The sequence below is a fragment of the Bubalus bubalis genome, chromosome 15 (genome assembly GCF_019923935.1).
Source record: "Bubalus bubalis isolate 160015118507 breed Murrah chromosome 15, NDDB_SH_1, whole genome shotgun sequence".
Classification (NCBI taxonomy): domain Eukaryota; kingdom Metazoa; phylum Chordata; class Mammalia; order Artiodactyla; family Bovidae; genus Bubalus; species Bubalus bubalis.
In genome coordinates this window covers 37,917,144-37,941,860 of record NC_059171.1, presented here as the reverse complement: position 1 = coordinate 37,941,860, position 24,717 = coordinate 37,917,144, and the positions used below count along the sequence as shown (strand labels likewise).

Sequence of the window (24,717 nt, the reverse complement as noted above, 5' to 3'; positions counted from 1 at the left end):
CGGGCTTTTGTTTTCTTACCCAAAATGCAAAGCAGGAGTGTGTGGTGCCTAGCTCTATGTTTTGAGGCCACAGATGTTATTTTTGTAGGTTTGGGGGATGGATTCTTAATGTTTTCAAGTAAGACTCCAAGTCTTTTTAATTATTATTTTTCACCTTTAAATATTTAAATAAATGCAAAATGTTTCACCTGGAGGAAAATCTGCTGAAAAAGAAACAACAAATAAATACACGTGTATTTGGATTCCTTTTTTCCACAGAACACTGTAAACCATTTATTACAGCTTTCACAAAAACGTAGTTTGCTACGTTTTTCTTCCCCACTTGAATCCTCAACTCCCCAAGCCTGCTTCTCTCCGAGAAGGTTTAAGGTCAATACAATTAATGACATAGTCTTTATATTCACCTTCAGAAACAGTTACCTGTTCTGAGCCTATGACTTTATTTTCAGGGCTGGCTTTCGTGAAAGGTTGTAAGCATTCAGTAAGTCTACTTTCAAGACACTGGAGGAAATTCTGTGCTGAGAACACATCACCAGCAGCAAAGAAGCCTAGTTATAAACAACTACAAACCGAGTGTAAGAGCTGTCCCTAGGACATTGTAGTACCTGGCACTGAGTACCTGGCACATGGGGGCTTCCTAGGCGGCACTAGTGGTAAAGAATCCGTCTGCCAAGGCAGGAGATGTAGGAGATGCAGGTTTGATTCCTGGGTCAGGAAGATTCCCTGGAGAAGGACATGGCAACTCACTCCAGTATTCTTGCCTGGAGAATCCCATGGACAGAGAAGCCTGGTGGGCTACAGTCCATAGGGTCGCAAAGAGTGGGACACGACTGAAGTGACTTAGCACACATGCAGTCAAGTGCTTTCCTCATTTAATCGCTGACACAAGCCTGTGAAGAAAGCATGACTAACTCCCATTTTTCAGACAAGGAAGCTGAAGTTCAGGCACTAAGTTCCCCCCGCGGTGTTGCCAGGCTCAGTGGCAGTGGAGGACCTGAGTCCAGCCAGCACTTGTGGCCTCTGCCCCTAGAGGGCGCTCCTTCTCACTGGGGGCTATTGCTCCCAGGTCCAGTGAGTTACAAGGCTTCTAAATGAAAACAGCCAACGAGCTTTGTGAAATATTTTAAGATTTAGATTTGGAAAAATAGAGCACTATTTCAAATTAATGATTTGCTTTCTCATCAGAGCTTGTTAAAGAACATTTGCTTTGATCAATTCTAGAACATTTCTCACTTAACACAGCCTTAGCTTCATTCTCAAGTTACGTGAATAAAGTCACCAAATAAATATTTGTGTCATGACAATTCATTAGAACTCAAAACACTTTTTAATAAAAAGGCTGGTTGATATTTGCATTTCCATTTGCTCCTTGACAGAGCTGGGACTATGTAGCCATCCACTGAGCAGCTACATCAAGCCTGCACATGGGCAGCTTAGGGAGTGCACTGTGGTTCAACAGGAGAAAACTTGCTCCAGGTGAAACATTTTGCATTTATTTAAATATTCAAAGGTGAAAAATAATAATTAAAAAAAAGCTGGGGAAAAAGAAATTGTATCTGTAAGTATGCAGAGAGAATTCTAGGAGATGAAGCTGACTGCTTTCTATACGGCCTTAAACCAACACGAACACATCCTAAAGGTCCATAAATACATAAATGTACAACTTCCTGGGTAATAAAGAACTGCATTCTTCCTGCGTTGGTTATATATTATGCCTGTGAACACTGCACACATACTGTCATGGACGGTCACGTTGCCTTTGCCTGTTTGCCCCTGGACAGCTATAACTGAAGAGCACTTCTCTTATGATTCGTTGCAACAATGAATAATTCACTTTAAACTTAGGCTACAAATTGGCATCAGAGTAAGTTATTAAAATACATTCAAGCAAGCACATAAATCAATAAATGTTTATATCCAGGTCCATGCGTGGCGCACTTTAAGAGGCACAAACGAAGAAGATCTGTTGTGCAGGCATTTGTGTGTTCCTTCTTTCATTTGCTCACTCATTCGTACAATGATTGATCAGTGTCTATTGATAAAGCGCTAGGTCCTTAGAAAATAGTTTCTTTGGTGAATTATTCAAAAGCCACATATCCATCCAGCAAGCCCCTCTCTCATCTCTGTGCACGTTTTTCTTTCTCTCTCTCAACAGGGGGAGGCGATAGAATATAATATGGTGCTTTGCCTCACAGAGCAATATGGGGAGGAGGATGAAAGCAGATTATTACCAGCGACTGAATAAAGGATGTAACTCACAGAAAATGTGTCAAAACTCCGGGCTCACTACCCTTCCACTAGAATCTGCAGAAAAGCTTCTGAAAGTGAAAGCAATACTTTTTCCAAAAGTTCTCCTGGTGCACAGAAAAAATGCCACAGTGAAAAGAAAGATCTGGTGTGTTTCTGAGTCAGATATTATAATACACTGTAATCCCCCAGGGCAAGGGCTCCGATTGTGTGGGTGGCTTTCGCCCCTCGGAAACTTCTGCATGCAACTGAAGGAGCCGCACAGGTCACAGCCCGGGTTGGGAGTGTGGCGGGAGCCCCTTCCTTTGCAGGGGCCAGCAGTGTGTGTGGGAGGTGTCTACACACATATGACTTCTAGGCGGGATTATTCTTCTTTTAGAGAAAATCCACACCACTGTTAACTCTTGTCTCCTAGCCTCTTTCTGTTTCCATAATTCTGCCCATTTCTTCTGGCTTATCTACAGTTGAGACATGACCGCCTCCCCGCCGTGGGCGTTCATGGCCTGCGCTCTCCGGTGTGCAGATAGACTACCTCTACCCCTCCCAGTGTGTAGATAGCCCATTCCTCCCCCACATGTGTAGATGCACATGTTTGGCTTCCATGTTCCTCCTTCCCAGTGGGGATGAGAGTGGAAGCCCTGTGCTAATGGTCCGGGGCTTTCCAAGAAGTGGAATGGACTTTCCTGCACAAGGCTGGGCCCTCACACACTGGTTTCCCTGAACTTAAATGCAGTGCTCAGGGGTCCTTCATGTAGCTCATCTTGAGTAGCGGAGCCATCTGCACCCTTACCAAAGGTTGAAGATTTCTCTCAAGAGTAGCGACAGAGGGAGAGAAAACAAGGCACAGTCTCTGGAAAGTAAGGAGTCACCCTGAAAAGGAATGGTCCCGCAAGGAGTGAGGCTTTCCTATACCTTACACTCTTTGCCAGGGTCCACATGGAAAAGACAGTCCAAGGCTGATGCTGTTACTGGTCTTGGGGACCAGCTTCTATGTGTGTGGATATGTTTAGTCACCCAGTCGTGCCTGACTCTTTGCAATCTCATAGGCTGTAGCCCACCAGGCTCCTCTGTCCATGGAATTCTCCAGGCAAGGATACTGGAGTGGGTTGCCATTCCCTTCATCCAGGGGACCTTCCTGACCCAGGGGTTGGACCCACGTGTTCTGCATTGAAGGTGGATTCTTTACCATTTGATCCACCAGGGAAGCCCATGGGGACCAGTTTATTCTCTCCTAATTCCTTCATCAAGTAAGATGTCTCCTGAGCATCCTGAATCAAGCCATATCAGCAGAAGCACATGAACAGTTTGGGGTGCTCTCTCACGATTTTTTCAAGGAGATAGTTAAGCCTATTTCTCTAATTCTCTTCCTACCTATCACAATAAAATTACATTCAATTATAGAATGCTGTTTCTTCAAACAGCATCCCATTGTCAGACCTCATGTGTAAATATTTTATGAGTAATTCAACATAGGGCAAAGCAGGACCATTCACTGACCTCAGTGAACATTTATTAAGACACCTGAATGTCCCACTAAGATGTGCTGCAAAAGATCATATTAGTGAAACAGCAGGTTTAGCCTAATAGTTGTACATCAGCTCTTTCTCTTTTAGAATAGGCTTTACTGTTTGCTGCACTGATGCACCATTCATGACCAGCAATAATTATAGTATTGCTCTTTAAGAGCTTCCCAGGTGGCTTAGTGGGAGATGCCAATGCAGGAGATGCAGGTTTGATCCCTGCATCGGGAAGATTCCCTGGAGAAGGAAATGGCAACCCACTCCAGTATTCTTGCCTGGAGAATCCCATGGACAGAGGAGCCTGGAGGGCTCCAGTCCACGGGGTCGTAAAGAATTGAACACGACTTAGAGACAGAGCACACACATGCATACGCGCATACCCACCCAGCCACCCACCCACACATTGCTGTGTAAGAGGCACTGGGATCCTCCTACCCCTCGATTTCAGACTACTGTGGGAACCTGTCACTTGGCCGGTGCTTGAGTTCACAGGACTTCTGTTGGGGATGTTTTTTTAGAAGTTGTGCTGGATAACTATTTTGGACTGAAAACTCCAAAATTTCTCATACTTTTATATCCATTCATTTCTTGGTTTAATCAACAAGCGATTCGATCTTGAGAAAAACCCAAAGCCTTTTATTTTAAAAGCACATGCCACTTTCAACCACAAGGGGGCAGTGTAATTCTATTCTCGGCCCTAATCAGCAGGCTTCTCCTGGAGAGACCTGCTATTCTTGTTGTTGGTGCCTCTGTTGAGCATTTTAATTGTCTTCATTAGCCTAGACCATCAGCCACTCCGATCAAGTCCAATAAGGAAAACAAAAACTGGGTGAAGTGAATGAAAGTGTTCTCCAGTGTTCTTGCCTGGAGAATCCCAGGGACGGGGGAGCCTGGTGGGCTGCCATCTATGGTGTTGCACAGAGTCGGACACAACTGAAGTGACTTAGCAGCAGCAGCAGCAGCAGCAGTTAGATTAGCTATGGCTCCTTTGAAGCCGGCTGAGGTCAGTAATGATGGTCATTATCATTTTACAGCTGTCCTAGTTAACTCATAATTACACACGATGGAAACCACCTCCACGCACGACCCCTCACTGATGCTGAAATAAGGAGATGGAGGACCCATCCCCATGGATACGCCTCCTTCCTGGTTGTCACCAAGTGTGGGAACCATGCAATAAAATGACACTTTACAAGCAACAGATCAATCAGACACATTTAACAAGGGCTGAGGACCGAGATTCTCTGCCGGGTTTCTGTCCCATGAAGCAGGTGCAGGCGCACCGGCTGCAGGGGCAAGAACCCCTCCACGGAATTCTCCTGTTCCCTGAAGACTCTGAAGCTGAAGTATCTGAATTGAGGTCACTTTCCCTTCAGACCAAAGGGGCCCTGCTGTCGGGAAGCTGTGTTCACTGAACACAGGAGAGTCAAGCAGGACTGCTGTGGACAAGGAGTCACCTCAGGCAACGTCTGCTGTCCATGGGGGCCCTGCTAAGACCCAAGGGTCTCTGCCAAACCAGTTGCTGTAAAGATCATCCCGCTTCTCTGCCATCTTTCCCTGAGTCAGGGGGAAACACACCCAAAGAGCGCAAGACAGCAAAGGTCTCCAGGGTGAGATTTTCTTGATGGTTTTCCTGAATCATTTCACCATCACTCTGGAGCAGTATCTTGACATTTCTTCCTTCAGCAACTTGGAGCACAAGAGAAACACTTGACGTCAGCAAACTGGCCCTGCCATCAAGGTTCGCTGCTGCTGCTGCTGCTGCTGCTGCTGCAGGAAGACCCGAGCGTTCATCTCCAGGGCAGGTTATCAATCTTGCAGGCCATCTGTCAGCCTAATCTGATTTCATCCTGTACACACCAAACCTATTGATCCCCACAGGAAATGGGAAATCTGACCCTCTGAGGGGTGTGTGTGTGTGTGTCTCATTTCCAAAATACACTAAACTTACATTACAGAATATAGTTTACTGCTTATCAAAGTCCCGCCACCATTTTGGTTTTGCCTTGAGAAAAGCCAAAAGGCAAGTGACTTTGGTGGTTAAGGAATGCCTTCTAAGGTTACTGTTCTTCGTATCCTGACTTGGAAACCAATTACCAAGGTTCATTTTTTATTTTCAAACATAAATCTCCTGAGAGAACCGGAGAGGAGGAAGGGGGAGAGGGAGAGAGAATGATTTTGACAGACTGGGTGAGGAGCACAGGTAAGGGGTCTTCAATTTGCATAAGCAAGTCTTAATGGTCTTTTTACAAAGTGTACAGTTGGACCTTTCAGCTCTATTTCTTCCTGTCTTGCATATTTGCTCTGCTGATCTGAATTAAAAGTTCCCTGAGGGCAGACACATATCCATCTCACATCCCACCATATTCTCAATGTCTCCATGAGCTGGGATATAGGACCCAGTCCAGAAATTTTTATGTTTCTGTGAAAGGAAGATTCCCCACCTGACTCTCAAAAGGCAAGTTTAATGAATACTTTATCAGGTCAGGAAGAAAAGGAGAATTAAAAGAGATGAGCACACCAAGCAAACAATTAAATAAGCCAAGGGTTTAACTGGCAAACCCTCAGTTCTGGAATGAACACAGACACCTGCCTTCTTTGTACTCTCACTGAAGCACCTGGATGGTTCTTGACAAAGGCCTTCAGAGATGGTAAGAATTAGAAGAAGAAATTCTTTTTCTCAGTCTTCTCAAATGAAGCCAAGGGATAAGAGGAGTTCAGAAGCCGGCCAGCCTGCCTGCCTACCTGATGGGGAATCTCCATGTTGCGGCCTCCATCCTACACACGAGCAACTGGCTTCTCCCCACATGCCCCCTCAGGGCCAGGAAGGGGCCAGGCTTGAAATAAAAAACACAGCCACCTCCACCGTGTTCGTAACCCTCAGGTGTCCACCTGGCTGGGACAAGCACAGACAGGTGAGGATATGGAAGCCCTGCCATCTTCCCGGCAAGCTCAGCTTCACGCTATAGTGACTGGTTTTCAGTATCGGAGAGAAGAACACTCATTCTCCGCTGGTTTGCCCACTGCTCACTCCCAGCCTCCTCATCATGGGCCTTCCTTCCAAGCGACCTAGAGCACTTTGCAGCCCTGGCACCATCCGCTTTGTTGGAGCCCGGTGGGGATGTGGTGCTTACACACAGGGCCGGTTTACAGAGATGAGGACTTTTATTTACTTCTATTTTTAAAATTTATTTTGTTAAAGTACAGTTGATTTACAGTGTTAATTTCTACTATACAATGAACCGATACAGATAGACACACACACACACACATTCTTATTCATATTCTTTTCCATTATGGTCTATCCCAGGATATCGAATATAGTTCCTTGTACTACACACTAGGACCTCGTGGTTTATCCATTCTCTATATTATAATTTGTATCTACTAATCCCAAACTCCTAATCCACCCTTCCCCACCCCCTCCTCCCCCCTGGCAGCCACAAGCCTGTTTTCTATATGAGGTCAGGACTTTTAGATCTCACTCTGTTAAGCACCACGTTGCACTTTTTATTTGGTTTCGGAAGCTCGGGTGATTCAGCCACTTTTTTTCATAACAGTAAAAGACTTAGCCAAGAAAAGCCCCGCAACCTCTTTGTTGAGAGGTTCAGAAATTCACCACATGACATAAATGCCTCTCAGATCCTCCACTCATGGATCATGATATTTAAAAGATCAGATTCATTGTAACACTTGGACTGAGGTTGGACAGCTAATTACACATGCTCTAGTATCTGTCACGTCCCAATTAGCTTTTACCAAGCCCTCACCTAACCCGGCTACTGCATGCAGACTGTACAACAAAGGATGCTTACCCTGGGAAAAGGAACTCTTCAGGATGGAAGAAGTAGAATTTCAGAGATTAGACTGAATTTAAGCCACGTCCCAGAGGAATCCTAGTTCATAGTGCTGGCTTCCTTGTGAGTTAGATCAACCACACCCTCTGATGTACCCGGATGTGAGCGCGCTGACTTAACATCATGCCCAGGCACTAGCAAGACAGCAGCTCGACTTACTCCTCAGTGGTTAACACATCAGGGCCATCTTTTACTCTCATACTTCCCAAATAAAAAAAAATTTTTATTTATTTTTGGCTGTGCTGGGTCTTTGTTGATGTGCAGGCTTTTCTCTAGCTGTGGAGAGTGGGGGCTACTCTCTAATTGTGGAGTGCTCGCTTCTCATTGTGGTGGTGGCTTCTCTAATTGTGGAGCATGGTCTTAGGGCATTCAGGCTTCAGGAGGTGAGACACACGGGCTCAGCAGTTGTGGCTCCCGGGATCTTCCTGGACCAGGGATCGCACCTGTGTCTCCTGCACTGGCAGGCAGATTCTGTACCACTGAGCCACCAGAGAAGCCCTCATCTTTCCTACATTTTACAAGCATTAAGGATTCTTTAGGTTATAAAACTGGTCAACAAAATACGTTTCATTGACTTCTAGAAAGCAAAAATCTGCAAAAAACATCCCTGTAGGTTACTTGTCAGTGTTCCCGGAAACTACTTAGGGCTGGGGAGACAGAGCGACGGCTTGATCAGAATGAGTCAGAACTCGTTATTTAAAAATGTATGTTCTCGGGGCTCATCATCAAGGCTTTCTGCTGGAAGGGTGTGGGCAGTGTGTGCAGATACTCAGGGAGTATGGCTCCCCAAGCCCCTTGGAGAAGAAGCAACAAGGTCATGGTCTTTGCAGAGCAGAGCTTCTCAAATGGGGGTCCTGGAGCAGAAGCCTCATCATCACCTGGGAACTTGTTAAAAATGCAGAATTCTGGACCTTCCCCGAGGCTTATGAGTCAGGAAGTCTGGGGTGAGGCTGAGCGAACTCTGTTTTCGCAAGCCCTCCAGGTGATGTGATGCATGCTGAAACTGGAGAAGACAGTTCTAGGACAGGACCTACTGCAGACAGAACACCTGGGGATCTTGTTAAGCTGCAGATTCTGAATCCTGTAGGCTATTATTATTATTATTTTTAGTTTTAATATTTTTTAATTGGGGCTTCCTAGGTGGTGCTTGGAGAAGGAAATGGCAACCCACTCCAGTATTCTTGCCTGGGAAATCTCATGGACCGGGAAGCCTGGAGTGCTGCAGTCCATGGAGTCGCAGAGTTGGACACGACTGAGCGACTGAACAACAGCAACAGGTGGCACTAGTGGTAGAGATCCTGAGTTTTGGGTTGGGAAGATCCCTTGGAGGAGGGCACGGCAACCCACTCCAGTATTCTTGCCTGGAGAATCCCATGAAGAGGAGCCTGGTGGGCTATAGTCTGAAGGGTCGCAAAGAATTGGACATGACTAAAGCGGCTTAGCTGGCACCCCACTCCAGTACTGCTGCCTGGAAAATCCCATGGACGGAGGAGCCTGGTAGGCTGCAGTCCATGGGGTCGCTGAGGGTCGGACACGACTGAGCGACTTTACTTTCACTTTTCACTTTCACGCATTGGAGAAGGAGATGGCAACCCACTCCAGTGTTCTTGCCTGGAGAATCTCAGGGACGGGGGAGACTGGTGGGCTGCTGTCTATGGGGTCACACAGAGTTGGACACGACTGAAGTGACTTAGCAGCAGCAGCAAAGTGGCTTAGCACACACACAGCACACACAATTGAAGTACAGTTGATTTACAATGTTGTGTTAATTTCTGCTACACACCAAGTGACTCAGTATTATAGATATATATACATTTTTCATATTCTTTTCCATTATGGCTCATCTTAGGATACTGAATATGGTTTTCTGTGCTATACAGCAGGACCTTGTTTATCCATTCTACGCATAGAAGCTTGCACCTGCTAACCCTGACCTCCCACCCCATCCCCAACCCTTTCCCCCTTGGTAATCACCAGTCTGCTCTCTTATATTCCTGTGAATCCTGCATTTCTACCTGGCTCACAGGCAAGGTCTAGGCTGCTGGTCTGAGGGCCATGGATGAGTAATTCTAGTGTAGATTTCCTCTTCCTTAACTAGGGCTGAAGGGTCATCCAACCAGATTCCTGTGCTGAAACCTGACCTTCATCTTACTCAGAGTTATGTGAGATGAGGTCAGAGCTCCAGTGTCTCTGGAGCCTTCTTGATTCTCACAGAAGCACCCACACACAAGGCCGCTCTCTCCAGAGTCTAATGAGATGGCAGCGAGTGGACGAGTCACTGGTGCATGGAGTCACAGACCCAGCTCCCACTCCATTCCTTCCCAGAGCATCGCTGTGTGGCCCGAAATGAGCCCAAACCTCCTGTGCCTCCATTTCTCTTTCTGAAAAGTGAGGTCACTTATAAGGTTTCTTTCCATCTCTGAGATCCTTTTATAAAAGAAGTTGGTGATTCCTAAGTTCTGAGACACAAATCCTCAGTGGGATCAATAGTTTCAACTCCCCAGGAAGCACAGTCTTAGTGATTCATGGAAAACATGACGAGGTCACACGTGTCTGGAGGGGACATCACAGGTGGACTTTTTTCTGGCTGCCCTGAGTCTTGGTTGTGGCACGTCCTTTCTCCGGTTTCAGGGTGCAGCAGCTTCTCTTGTTGTGGGGGCACGGGCTCTAGAAGGGCTCTGAAGTTGTGGTGCACAGGCTTACTGGCCCCATGGCATGTGGGATCCTAGTCCCCTGATCAGGGATTGAACTTGTGTCCCCTGCATTGGATGGTGGATTCTTTTTTTTTGGAAAAAACAAAACAAAACAAAACTTTACTGAGTCACAGCCAGCTGTAAATGTGTCACTGTGAGAGCACGTGGATGGTGGATTCTTAACCGCTGGCCCACCAGGGAAGTCCCCCTCATGTGAGGTCTTTAAGGTCAGTGTCCAGTGTCAGAAGTAAATTCCAACAACCCCTGAAACATCAACAGCACTTCTGACAATACTGGGCTTCCCAGGTGGCACAGCAGGTAAAGAATCCGCCTGCCAATGCAGGAGAAGCAAGAGAGGTGGGTTCGATCCCTGGGTCAGGAAGATCCTCTGGAGGAGGAAACGGCAACCCACTCCAGTATTCTTGCCTGGAGAACCCCACAGACAGAGGAGCCTGGCAGGGTATAGTCCATGGGGTCACAAAGAGTCGGACGTGACTGAGCACGCATGCATGCTGGGAACACCAGCACGGCACACTGGCTGTAGGGCTGACGGGGAAGTCTCTTCATTTTTTCATTAATGTCCAGTTGATATATTTACACATTTACGATTCATATTTATAAAAGCCTTTCAACAAAATGCGAGGATCAAATCAAAATATGGAAAGAGAGGATGCTGCTGCTGGAAGCTGCAGAGGCTTTTTAAGGCATTTGCCCCGAATTAGGAAAATCTTACAGAGAAAAGTTTGAAAGTGATCCATCTAATTTCCAATCTCAGTATTTGATAAGCCTGAGGTGCTTCCAAAGGTGACAGAACATCCTGGAGACTTTCTCTGTCTCTATTATTAAAGATGCTCAGCTCTTCGAGTTGGTTTCATTGGTCTCTTGACCGCCAACAGTTCTTACTCTTTGATTCTAAGGCACAAGCTGTATTTTACTCTTTGACACTCTGTAATTCATTGAATGAATAATTGGTAAATATCTACTCTGACAAGCACTGCTTCATCTTCAAATCACACCTTGAATATGAGATGACACTGGTCTGATGCAATTCAGTGGTAAAATTCAACTGGCAAGAGGTGAAAAATCTCTAGAATTAAGTCCCTAATACATAGGGCTTCCCTAGTGGCTCAGATGGTAAAGAATCTGCCTGCAATGCAGGATACCCGGGTTGGATCCCTGGTTGGGAAGATTCCCTGGAGAAGGAAATGGCTACCTACTCCAGTATTCTTGCCTGGAGAATCCCATGGACAGAGAAGCCTGGTGGGCTGTGGTCTCTGGGGTCGCAAAGAGTCGAACACGACTGAGCAACTAACACTTTCATTTTCCCTAATACAGAGATATATTTTGATCAAAGATGAAAAACAATTTACCACTGAATTCCAAGCATGGGAAGTTAGGAAAAAACAGAGCCAGAAGGCCTTTCACTCCCACCATGTTGCATGAGAAGCCACATCTAGTGGTAATAATTGTAGCGTGATTCTGTTTGGCTTGACAGCAGAGGCGCCACCGCATCAATGCAGCTGCAGCGCCCTTGGACTGATGGTGTTTCAAGCTGAGAACTGCCCTCATTGTGTCTGGTGGATTCCAAAGACAGCCTTTGCATGCTCACAGGGTGGACAGGACCGCCTCTGGGCGCCCACGCACACACTCATCCCAGTCAGGGTCAGCCAGCCACTGAGGATGAGTCAGATTCAAGGACCCGGGAGGGCACTTGTAAAGAGTACCCCCCATTCTGTCGACCCCTCACCCGGAATGGAGGAAAATGGCTTTCACTTTACAGTTAAAGCAAAGCTTAAAAAAAAAAAAGATGTTCAGGAAAGAAGTGGCGCATGCATTTAAAATCCCATTAAGGCATACGTGATGGAGCGGAGCAAGTCACCTGGGGAGGAGAAAGGAGGGAGGAAGAAGATGAGAAGGTTGAGGGCAGAGAGCAGATGCATTGTGTGTGGAGGGGGGCAAGGGGAACAGACTCAGCACTTATCTGGAGATTCTTTTCTGCTTTACCACTTTGTCTACAGCTGACCTTACTCCATGGGTTACTTTGGGAGTTTAAGAATGATGTGTGTATGTACACAATACTTCAGTACACCTATTTTCTTCTCCTCCTTTGCACAGTTTTGGGAAGATAACACTCTGTTGATGGAGGTAGGAGAGGTGAGTGTGCGAGAACAGAAACCCCTGTGGAGATTCTGTTCTTACTAAGTGACTAAGCATGGAAACTGCCACATTCTTTGGACGAGGTTCCTGTTCATTAAAAAGGCGAAAATATCATGACAGCCAAACACACTTCGAACCAGATACAAAAGGCAATATGGAGTATTTAAGAAAATGTGGTAAGAAGATTTAAGATGTCACACACAACACACACACCCACACACAACAGACTATTGTCGCAGACTCAGCCGCAAACAAGAACGAAATAATGCCATTTGTAGCAACATGGATGGAGCTAGATATTATCAGGCTAAGTGAAGTAGCTCAGAGAAAGACAAATACATGCTATGGCTTACATGTGGAATCTAAAAAATAATACAAATGAACCTATATACAGAGTAGAATTAGACTCACAGACAGAGAAAACAAACTTACAGTTACCAACACGGAAAGCAGGGGTTGAGGGGGAATAAACTAGGAGTTTGGGATTAACAAAGACATACTGCTAAGTGTAAAACAGATTAGCAACAAAGATTTACTGCATAGTACAGAGAAGTAGAAAATAATCTGAAAAAAAAACCCATATATAACTGAATCACTTTGCTGTACATCTGAAACTAACACAATATTGTATATTGACTATATTTCAATTGAAAAATCCTGTTTCAAAATAAAAGGCAATACGGGGTAAACTGCAGGATCCTGAGTAGAGACATGACAAGTATATCTCACTTGTGAGCACGAGAATATTTTCTCAACTTTGATGGCGGAGCGTTCTGCCTAGGGCCCTACTGAACAACTAGCCTTGACTGGTATCAGAGGGTGTGGCCTCCAGGCCGCCTCCATCTATCAGCCCCATGGGTCTCACGTGGCTTCCTTCTCAGGCCACGTGAGAGCATCAACCATTGTACAGATCCCCCCTAGGACTCCTCAGTCCCGCTCACAACCCCTGGGACACGTGTTACACGGCTGATGCCCAGGCCTGACCCTCAGATATTCTGGCAGATATTCAAGGCCCAAGAATCTGTTTTTTTAACGTGTGTCCTAAGTGATCCTGAAGTAAGCAGTTCACTGAAAACCCTGGGCTCAGGATTTGTTACAAGCCCTAAGGGAATCCCAGTGAGGTGGGAGTTACTTTTCAAGTCTTTAGACGTTCAGAATTATTCAAAACTAACATGACATTGGAAAAGACCCTGATGCTGGGAGGGACTGGGGGCAGGAGGAGAAGGGGACGACAGAAGATGAGACGGCTGGATGGCATCACCGACTTGATGGACATGAGTTTGAGTGAACTCTGGAAGTTGGTGATGGACAGGGAGGCCTGATGTGCTGCGATTGATGGGGTCGCAAAGAATCAGACACGACTAAGCAACTGAACTGAACTGAACTGAATATAGCATTTGGCCAGGGGAATCATTGCAGATGGAATTAGGAAAGAGTGAGAGGAACATCTGTATGAATGTGGCTTCTACAAGCTGTATCATTTTCATTGGCTCATCCTAGGAAAGGAAAAATCTATTCCTATGTTGGAGTCCCAGCGGGCAGGGGTAGTGGAATCCTGAAATCCACCGGGAGCCTTCTGCAGGGCATTTTCTTCCTTACAATGCCACGTAGCTAATGTGATTATAAGACCTAATGAACTGAGACGAATGCAATTTTGAAAATCTTCATAGCTAATGAAAATCACATCTTCTCCCTTAAGATTCCCCCCTCTTCTTTTCCTGTTTGTAAATCATGAATGAAATGAAGTCATGGGTTAAGGCTGTGTTTAGGAAAAGTCTTTTATAATTTGTAGACTTGGACATTTTAAATGTCACAGTGGTCTCCAAGTGGAAGGGTCACATTTGGAATTTACATTAGATGCCAATAAAATGTAAACTTTTTGGAGAGACCTAGAATATGGATTTATAACACTGATATTTAAGAGAGTTGTTTTTCCTGCCAGTTCTAAGAATTTTGTACGTCACAGTGTCAATGTCGGCACTCTGCCCCAATTTTCTTTTTTTTTTTTTCCTTGAAATTAGAGAGCAATAAAATGAGAGCTAATATCAGGGTATGGCTTTGACCTCACCCCACTGCTCTGTCCTATGTTTTGACCCCTTTAGGGGAAGGAACATTTCAAAGGCATAAAATTGAGAAGTAGAGGAGTGGCCTATGGTGAAATGGGAGACTGGGAGAGGTGAACCTTAGAGACATACTGTGGTAAATTCAGGAAAAGGTGCCAGCCACCTCTACCCAACTGACCAAGTTACTCAATTTTAACTTTTATTTGTTAATAAAAGAAACACAGATATTTATGGAGTATGCGTGCATGATAAGTCTCTTCAGTTGTGTCCAACTCTTTGCGACCCTATGGACTGCAGTCCACCAGGCTCCTCTGTCCACAGGGATTCTCCAGGTAATACGGGAATGGGTTGCCATGCCCTCCTCCAGGGCATCTTCCCGACCCAGGAATCAAACCCACATCTCTTATGTCTTCTACATTAGCAGGCAGGCTCTTTACCACTAGCGCCACCTGGGAAGCCCAGGTAAAACTATTCAGAACTTAAAAAATGGAATATGGAAACTCAAAGAAATGTCACACCTGGAGTTAAAAATTTGCATTCACTCTTCTCCACCACTGAGACTGTGAGTAGCTCTGATTGTACTAACAGCACAGGACTTAGCATGTGAGGGAGGTCTCCCCAGGTGTGGAGTGTGCACTGCGTAGCCATAAGAGCAGCTCTGCAGATGCGGACTGTGGAAATAGAACAGTGGATGTTGATCCTGACAAGGTCACTATTTCTCATGCTTCTACTATAGGAAAACTTCAAGAAAAATATACTTAGAAAATGGAACAATAAGGTGTGTTTTCTGGAAAAGAGGAAAACTCTTTTAGAAAAATTGAAGTAGTCACACCTATTTATTGCTATTGGGAAAATAAGTTAGCAGTTATCATTTTACTTCATTAGATTAAAAAAAATCTAAGCCATGTGGCTTCATTCCAGTTCTTTTGGTAAACAATTATTTCTAATGGTCATGTGATTTCTCAACACTAATTATAAAACAGTACATTATTATACTTTAAATTTAAGAGTCTTTTTTACATTATTTTTCTTAAGCCTTTCCCCGAACTCTCTGAAATCCTAATTCATCCAGTTTTTTAATACATTGTCATATTACATTAGGAACAAGCAAATTTCAGTGACAACTGGTCCACTGGCAGCCACTGACACATTGTGCTTCATCTTACTGAGAACATGACTGAGAATAATCATATGTATGATATATATGATAATCATATATAGAATATATTAATATTTATTAATGTGTATGTATATATGTGTGCATACCTAATTATGGTCTTGATTTGCATTGCTTTCATGATTAGTGATGTCAAGCACTCTCATATACCTGTGGGCATCTGTATGTCTTTGTGGGAGAAATTTCTGTTCCGGTCTTTTGTCCATTTTTTAATTGAGCTCTTTGACTATTGAGTTATAGGAGTTCCTGATATATTCTGGAATATAACATAGTGTAATATGGAATAATATAATATGGAATATTATGTATTCTGGAGCTCCTTTCCAGATATAAAGTTGGTAAATATTTCCTCCCTTTCCACAGGTTGCCTTTCCACTCTGTGGCTTGTTTTCTTTGTCATGCAGAAGATTTTTTGGGTTTGATGTAATTTCACTTCTCTGTTTTTACTTTTGTTGCTGTGCTTTTGGTGTCATATTCAAGAAATCATTTCCTAGACCAGTGACATGATTTCTTCTGATAGATTTACAGTGTCAGGTCTTACCCACTAACGATTTCAATCCATTTTGAGTGGATGTGTGGGTATGGTGTAGGATAAGGGTGCAAAGGATATCCATTTTTTCCCAGCACTACTTGTTGAAGAGACTATCCTTTTCCTACTGTGCAGTATTGGCAGACTTGTTGAAAATCAATTAACTGTATATGTGCAGGTTACTTTGGGGGATTTCTACTGTGTTTCATTGGTATATATGCCTGTTTTATGCCAGTACCATGAAGTTTTAATTATGCTTGCTTTGTAATGTATTTTGAAATAGGAACCTGAAGCTCATCACAGGATGAATTCATAAAGAAAATTTGGTATATGTATACAGTGGAATATCATTCAGCCTTAAAAACAGAAGGAAGTAAAAAAGCAGAAAGAAATCAGATTCTTTACCCATATAGATTATTATAAAATAGTAAGAATCTGGAAAAGAATGAATATATGTACATGTATAACTGAATCATTCTGCTGTACACCTGAAACCAACACAACATTGTTTATCAACTATACTCCAATTAAAAAACAACCCAGAAAAAAAGAACAGTTTTAGATGCTCTGCGACATTCACTTCCACAAGTCTTTGATTCTGTAGCCAGGATGCTCTGCGACATTCACTTCCACAAGCCTTTGATTCTGTAGCCAGGATCCAAGATCCCAAGGTGTATGATTCAGCACAGTCCCCAACTAGCACTGCTCTCCCAGTACTAGTACAAACTCTCCCAGATTGTCATAGTAGCTACCACTGTAAGATTAGGCAGGGTAGGGATAGGCTAAAAAATCAAATTCCAACCTTTCACATTATTAACCAAGTTGTAATCGGATGTCTTTTCCCCTAATTTATCACTGGATATGGCTTTTAGATGAACTGAAGGCTACCCTCTTGCCAATGCAAACTGGAAGACAAATATCGTCTATCTTGTGGCTGACATTGTCCACTGTCATGAGCTAGTGGGTAGACTGGAAAGCAGCTGAACCCACTGACTAATTAATGTCATAAAAGGTGTCTATTATCAAATATTAACAGAGGGAACTGTCCTGATTTATCTGTATTTTTCTGTAAAACTATGAATTATATTGTTCTATTGTGTAGTGTGTAAAGCTTTGTGTGATAAACTCAGAGATCTCAGTGCTTAGAAGGTTTTTTTTTTTTTTTTTTTAAATCCTGGTAAGTTAGCTTTCTTTTTCTTATAAAAACTAATATACATATAAAAATTATATTTCCTTTTCTCTGGCTGGAAGCTAAATGCTGTAATTATCCTTCAATTATAGCAATTACCTTAGTCTAGCTCTTTCTTTCCTCTCTCTACCACCAACCCCAATTACAAGTTTTTTATTTCACACATTTTGAAGTCTTATAGAAGTGTTTTTATTATAATAACCTCAATATTTCTTAGAAGCGCATCTTAATTTCTAAATATTGTATATATGAAGCTTTAAATTTAATTGCCATGTACTATTCCTTTAACGATTTAAAAAACTTTCAATGTCCAGATGCATTTTTAAAAAGCAAAGGATGAAAGAAGGAAGGAAGAAAGGAAAGAAGGAAGATCTTCTCACTAAATTAATCTTTGGGATCATAAGTTCTGATCTCTACTCTAAGAGAATAACGAAAGGAGTATTCAGATGATACATGAGATGCAGACTAAGATGATTAAAATCAAACTAACTTTATCCTAAAGGCTACAGAGAATGATTAAATTCTTATAAATTAGACTAGAATATTCAACCCTGGCTATACATTAGAATCACTTGGGATACCTTTTACAACATCCTAATGCCCAGGTCTAAGCCCAGAAATTGATTTAATTAAGTAGAGATTTGGTCTGGATATTTATAGTTGTAAATGTGTCCCCAGAACATCTGAACATAGTTTTGGCTGAGAATCACTCACCTAGACTATTCATTCATACTTCTAAGCTCTTAACTGACAAATCCGACTTCATTTTATTTCTTACATTATTGGAACATAGCATAGTCAGGATATGACAATATAAAACAGATATAGCTCATCTTTCCTCTTCCCATGCAAGTCCACACTGGGAACCACGCAAAGCAACTTTTTGCAGCACTTGTATAACCTCAATACCCAGACCCAACCATAGCATATATAGTCTATTCCGGAAGGCAGAATCTGACCTTGCAACATAAAGACACAGACTCAGAAGTGCGCTGAGCTATGTTGATTGTCTGCTAGATTATGTCTACATGTTTATCTGTGTATCTCTCAAATATGGACCTAAAAGTTGTATGACTGAATATAATTCATTGGATAAATTAAAATAGCATTATTTCAAAGTATTTTCAAATGTAAAGATTTCAACAAGAAATTCTTGTCTGTTACTGGTTCTCACATGCTGTTTGTAGGCTGCATGTCAAAGCTGGTCTAAATGCTCATTAAAACTATCTGTCCATTTACAAAATGATCCATAATTCTCAGAGGTAAAGAAGGTATTAGAAGCCAATACATTATTATGACAATACCTTTCTTTATGTTTTCAGCTACTTGAATTTTTCTTTTGATCTTTATTACTTAAACAGACACAACATACTGTTCAGGTCATTTTAACAAGCAATTTACTGAAAGATGACCATGGGTAAGGCAGGCCCAAGCCGCCCCGCCGCCCCCAGCTTCAGCTGGTTCCTTAGTCTCCTAGGCCGTGACCTTTCAAAACCCAGGGCTATTTCTTTCTAGCTCTTGGACATATTGAGTAAAGTCAAAGTTGCTCAGTCGTGTCTGACTCTTGGTTGATTCTATGGATTGTATGTAGCCTGCCAGGCTCCTCTGTCCTTGGAATTCTCCAGTCCAGAATACTGGAGTGAGTAGCCATTCCCTTCTCCAGGGAATCTTCCCAACCCAGGGATCAAACCCTCCCACATTGCAGGCAGATTCTTTACTGTCTGAGCCACCAGGGAAGCCCCATCCTTTTATACTAGCTGTTTATCTACTGGAACGATCATATTTTGGGCCATCACACCACTGATTTCCTCCTTCTTTTCTTCATCCTGTTCAGGTATCATGTTCTCGTCACCCCCTCTTCCTTTCCTGATGTGTGTGTGTGTGCTGAGTCACTTCAGTCATGTCCAACTCTTTGCAACACTATGGATTATAGCCTGCCAAGCTCCTCTGTCCATGGGATTCTCCAGGCAAGAATATTAGAGTGGGCTGCCATGCCCTCCTCCAGGGGGATATACTCAGGGATAGAGCCCACGTCTCCTACGTCTCCTGCATTGGCACGCAGGTTCTTGACCACTAGCACCACCTGGGAAGCCTTTCTTAAGCATCTTAATCTGAAAGCATCTTATGTACTGGTCTTAGTGTTCATGGTTGGGGGATGCACTCTAGAACACAGAGCCTCCCTGAGCACAGGATCTATGTCTTGACAAGCAGTAACTGCAGCACCGACAACAGTCACATGCACTCAGGAAGTATCAATGGTGTGAATGAATGCATGCCTTTGCAGTCTTACCAGGAATAGTTCCCGAAACAGTCCTGTACTTTTCAAGACTGAAACTACTGAACAGATAATAAATGAGTGGGTACAGCTGCCATTTTAACCTATAGCTCCCCTCACAATATGCACGTGTTAGGATTTTAATTGGACCCACAGTGGCAGCCACGTCTGCACAGAAGGCGATTTGTACCCTGTGGCTTTGTTGGCTCTCAGTTTCTGCCAGAGAGAGCTTCTCTTTTTGCAATCTTGGCTGTTCCTTTCACTTCCCAGCAGAAAGCGGCTAGACGTTACTGCCTGAAACTGCACTTCTAATGGTCTGTAGAGGTTTCTTTAGACCACTTTACTGCGGGTAACTGTGTTTACGTAGCATAGGGTCCTCAGTCTACCATGCAAAAGTTTTGGGGTCTCTTGTTATTGTTCATCCCCACACATGTCTGGCCTGGGATGGAAGTTACATTGCAAATAGCATCCACTTAATGTTGATGGGTTTGTTACATACAGCCTAGGATCTTTTGTCAGTAATCTTATCCTTCCATTACCACCACATGATATGAACAGTATTGGCCAGGAACTCAGCTGTCATGTCTCCAGGACAAATCCTCTTGACATATGGAATCGACAGTTGGATGCTGCCTCTATTTTGAGGCGCTTCTGTTTGGTCTGGGTTAGCACTTTAAGCCATATTGATACCACACTGCCAGCCTTCCAAATAGGCACCTAGGTTTGCATGTCAGCTCCATTCAGCATCTTCAGCATTTCTGTTTTACATTCAGTGTAGAAAATTCTATTTGCTATCACTAACAAAGTCAGTTACATTTGTATCTTGTGAAACATGCATAGTTTGGTGCCCTTGCTCAGAAAATGCACCCGACAGATAAATATTCGTTCCTTCTGTTGCTTCCCTGGCTATTTTAACAACTTATTTTATTCAAAGATATACTAAAGAAGAATCTGCATCAGTTAAAAACTCAATGTACCTAAAGTATTCAAATGTATACCCGGCGTCTGGTTATTTCTCTTTGTCAGCTAACTGGAGTTATGTTAAATTCAAACAATAAATTGTAATCATTATAAGTATCAGAATAAGCTGTTTCAATGCAAGACGTCCGATGACAGTATAAAGTTCTAAGAGATCTTGCTTTAACCAAATCTAATGTATATAAAAATTTGTATTCGTAAGAGTGGTATTATGAAATAATATGAATATTTTCCACAGATACGATTTTAAATGATGATTGATTCAAATTCCTTTAAGATATAACGTGATTTCAAACAGCCTTTCACAGAAACGTACAGGAACGTATGTAATGCCATAGAGGAGGCCAGGAACAGACACAAAGCCAACCCAGAAACTGATGACTGCTTCTCAGCAGTGATAAAAGGCTGTTCAAACTGCAGGGCTGGGGCTGATGGGAAACCAGTGAGGGAGTCGGGATGACCACCCCTGAACCCCCGATGAATCTTTAAGCCGTGCAAAGAGGCACAGTCGGGCACCGGGTTGTGTGATGTAAGAGGAGGTGGGAACTGTGAAGCCATCCTGCCAAAAATTGATTAAGCCTCCTGACTTGCCACCAGGCTTTTATTTTCACTTATTTATGTTTTTTAAAAAAATTTTCTATTTGTCTGTGCTGGCTCTTAGCTGCGGCACACAGGATCTTTAGTTGCAGCATACGGGATCTAGTTCTCTGACCAAGGATTGAACCCTGGCCCCCTTGCATTGGGAGCTTGGAGTCTTCACCACTGGACCACCAGGGAAGTCCCTATTTATTTTTTAATTCTATCACTTAAACGTGCTCAGGCGCTCAGTCACGTCCGACTCTTTGTGACCCTATGAACTGTAGCCATCCAGGCTCCTCTGTCCATGGGATTTTCCAGACAAGAATACTGGAGTGGGTTGCCATTTGCTTCTCTATTATCATTTAAGAAACCAAAGAATAATCAATGGTTGTGTCTACTCCTGTCATTTAACTCACATTCACAGGATTGTGAGGTTTGTGCGTAAGTTTCTATATGTGACTATCTTTATAAAAAAAAAATCAATAAATTTTATATGTGCAACTTAAGTAACCACCCATAATGACTGTCATCAATGTGTCCATTAGAATGCCATCGTATTGAGTGGAAGGAAATGAGAATGACAGTTTGGTGGTAACTACACATTTGAGAAGACACTCCTGGAGCCTCCCTCCTCTCCCTGGTTATGAAACAGAGTAAGTCCTCTACACACTAATGAGTTCCCTTTCAAGAACGAGTTCATAAGTTCAATTTGTTTGTAAGTTCAACAAAACCTAGGTACCCAACTAACAACACAATTGGCTATATAGTGTTATACTTAGGTTTACAAAACTTTTCACATAAATAATAAATTAAAAAAACCCACAAAAAATCAAGCAAACATTTAAAGTCTTACAGTACAATACCTTGGAAATTACAGTAGTACAGTACCGCAGCTGGCATACAGGGGCTGGCATTGAGTGAACAGGCAAGAAGAGTTACTGGCTGGAGGAGGGAGTGGAGGTGAAGATGGGAGAGCTGAAGGACTGTCAACAACAGGCGATGGAGGGCAGGCTGCAATGTCACTCACACCTGACACTGACGGAACACACGTCCTCCTCTTTGAAAGATGCAACTTGAAGGTTTGTATGTAGGAGACTCACTGTACTGTGATCCTCATTCTTTGGAGTTCAGTCTTAGGCTTTATTCCTTACTTTGCCTCATATTTTCTTCTTGACGTTTTAGCCATACCCATGAGTTCAATTCCCTTTGTGTTTCCTTGATGCCCTGTTTGTTGTTCTGTTGTTTAGTTGCTGAGTCATGTCTGACTCTTTCGTGCCTCCAGCTGAAACCTCTATTCTGAGCTCCGGAGTCCAGACCCAGCTGCCATGGGCCCACCGCACCAGCATGTTTTCAGGCCCCAGGCTTCTGCGCACGTGCCTGCTGGACCCCCCTTTCCACCCCCATCCCTCTGTGAACGGTGCCACCTTAAGCTCCCTGTGCAAGCTCACCTGCCAGGGTCCTCCCTTTACCACCCTCTCAGTTTTCCCCCACGTCCAATCCAACACAGCGAGCCCTCTTGGTTTCATCTCTGAGATGACTTTCAAATCCATCTCTTCAGCTGGTCTCTGCACCCCCAGGGTCGGTCCCCTCCTCAAGTTGCAGCATCTCTTGTCTTGGCCACCGGACTCACCCTGCTGCCTTCCAGTTCCTTCTTCAAACCCCAGCCAGGGGGATCTTTCCAAAAACAAAATCTGATCACACTGAGTCCTCTGCTTAAAACCCTTTAATAGTTTTCCATTGATCAAAGTGTACAGGAAATGAAATCACATCAAGTAGCTGCCACTTTCTGTAAGTTCTGGATGTGGCCTCCCTCCTTCTTCTCACTCTACTGTCTGTCTCCATCTCACTCACTTAGTCTTTATCCGGAACCTCTTCAGCCCCACCGGAGCCCTTCTCCTAGTTCAGTTCTAACCCCCATCAGATGCCAGGAAGGCCCTCCCATGCACAGGCCACTGCTCATTGCGATGCACGTTTCTCCTTCACAATGCCTCCTTTTCCTATGCCCACGTATTTGTGCCACAGGTTTGATTAATACTTGCCACACCTTCCAGATTGTATGGGAACCCTGTTATGAAACCGCACCTGAGCTACTAGTCAGTAGATACTGTACTTTGTCATCAAGTAGTACTTGGCAATCTCTCCTCCAGTCATGCTTGAGTAATCTCACTGAATCCGGAGATTCTAGTCTGTATTGACTTTTGTTTGTTTTTGTTTCCATAGTTAGTTGTGATGTACGAGGTCAGATTTAAAAGAGGCCCCACGTGCACAGAGCCTGGCAGGTAATGTAAACACTGAGGCAGGCCAGGTTAACCATGTGGAAATATTTTTCTCCTTCTCAAGGAAGCATGGTGTTTCTCATTTTTCTTTAAAGATGTGATCCGCTCATTCTAACTTTCATTTCTTCTTTACCTTAAGAAAACCACAGGACAAAACTAATGGGAAATGGTTATCAATACTCAATTTGATGGTTGGGGAATAACAAAGCAGGGTGGGGCTGGGGCAAATTATTATTCTACACCCTCCAAGTTGAGTGTGGGTTGCCATTCTTTCAAGAGACAAAAGGAACAAAGTTCTATAGTTTTAAAAAACAGAACGTATATATACGTGTGCATGCGTGCTAAGTTGCTTCAGTCTTGTCCAACTCTTTGTAACCCCTTGGACTATAGCCCGATAGGCTCCTGTGTCCCTGTATCCATGGGATTCTCCAGGCAAAGATACTGGAGTGGGTTGCCACTTCCTCCTCCAGGGGATCTTCCCGACCCAGGGCTCGAACCTGTGTCTCGTGTCTCCTGCATTGGCAGGCAGGTTCTTTACCACCTGGGAAGCCCATATAGATATGTGAAATAGAACTAGTATTCATGTTTTATTAATCATCTTCTAAAATCTGAAGGATTAAATAGATTGTTTACTAAATTTGTGGATGGCTTTCAATTAAATAGGGGTTCCCACAACTCTTAAGGCATATACTTAATATAAAATGTTTAACATATTATAAATCCTTTACAGTAATAATATGAAAAACCTGAGACTGTCCACAGATTTTTGAGATTAAGTCCAACATATCTGCATTACATTTTAATTTGTAAAAAATAAAGTTGCAGGAATTTAAGATACTTGCAGGGTTTGCACGGGTAAATTTTTCTTATCCTGGATTTAGAAACCTTTCTACAACTTCTAGTTTTTCAAACAAATGTCAAAAATAGGGAATTCCCCTTAAAGATATTATATATAAATAAAGTTATCAAATTTAGAATAGCAAGCCCCAGATGGTCTACCAGCATCAACGAAACCACTTTCCTTGCCAACATGAAATTCAGAAAGCAGAAATCATTCTCAGGCATACAGAGACAGACATCAAGTCCACAAATACTTGTGGCCATATGCTCAGTTCCAGGTTAGGTACTTTATTACACAGCCCATAAAACATAACTTTAAAATCAAACACTGAGTGTT

At 43.3% G+C, this 24,717-nt stretch overlaps 1 protein-coding gene across 12 annotated transcripts in view; it reads right to left on the bottom strand.

The window, feature by feature from the left end:
* Positions 1–24,717, bottom strand: part of PAG1 (phosphoprotein membrane anchor with glycosphingolipid microdomains 1) — a 153,606-nt gene that overhangs the window by 22,778 nt on the left and 106,111 nt on the right. The window contains exon 1 of one of the 12 annotated variants that reach the window (XM_025265201.3): positions 7,583–7,830. The exons of the other annotated variants lie outside the window; for them this stretch is intronic. The gene's annotated coding sequence lies outside the window, so the exon portion shown is untranslated. Of the gene's footprint in view, positions 1–7,582; positions 7,831–24,717 lie in introns of those variants that run through there. 12 annotated transcript variants of the gene reach the window in all.